The sequence below is a fragment of the Entamoeba nuttalli genome (assembly GCF_000257125.1).
Source record: "Entamoeba nuttalli P19 unplaced genomic scaffold asmbl_4084, whole genome shotgun sequence".
In the NCBI taxonomy this organism is placed as follows: Eukaryota; Evosea; order Mastigamoebida; family Endamoebidae; genus Entamoeba; species Entamoeba nuttalli.
In genome coordinates, this window is record NW_008576545.1 from 202 (window position 1) to 1237 (window position 1036).

Sequence of the window (1036 nt, forward strand, 5' to 3'; positions counted from 1 at the left end):
TCATACACATTTCTTATTTTGTAATAATTTTATTTATTCGTGTTTTTCTTCTATTTTATTATTAAATAATATATAATTGGATATATTTATTTTTTCTTATAATTATTCATTTTATCTTATTTCTTATTAATATTATTATAAGTATTATATTCTTATTTATTCTTGTTTGTTATTATTATAGTCCATTTGTAATTATTATCTCAAATAAACACTTGTTTTGATTGAAAACCAATTAAAACAATTCATTTTACCTTTAAAATTAAATTAATGATAATATTATTATTTAGAATGACATTCAATTGTTTTGAAATGTTATTTTAATATTAAAATAATATTTATATTCAAACAGCATCTATTTCTTTTATTTATTGTACAAATGATTTTATATAATAACAATTAATACATGTTATATTTTCTATTTAATATATTCATATCATTTGTATGTATTATATTTTAATTTGTATTTTCATTTTATGTTTTAAAGATTTTTTGATAATATTTTATTTTGATTTTGATTCATATTGTTTAAATAAAAGAAAAATATCTTTAATGTAACTTTATATTTATTCTGATTGTTATTTATGTTTGATTTTCTTCTTTCTATTTTATAACATTTATCAACAAAGAATATTATGAAATATGTTTATTTACATCATTAGAAAACAGTATAATTGTTAATTTACTTCATATTCATAAATGATAAGAATTATAATAGAAATTTAAATCAAATAATTGTTAATTATTGATTTATTTCATTTGTTATTTATTCGTTATTCTTTATTGTTTATGCATTTATTTATGTTAATTGTATGATTAATGAATATTTTAATTGTTTGTTTTGATATTCTTCATAAAATATCATTATTATAAAATAAAATATTCAAATTATATTTATTTCATCATTGTTTATTTCATGTGATTGTTAAATTAGTTTATTTCATTTTATTTATCTTTGTTTATATTTCATTTCTTTATTCTTTTTTTCTATTTCTTTATTTTTCTGTTTAATTAAAAATTGATAAAACTTAAATTATTT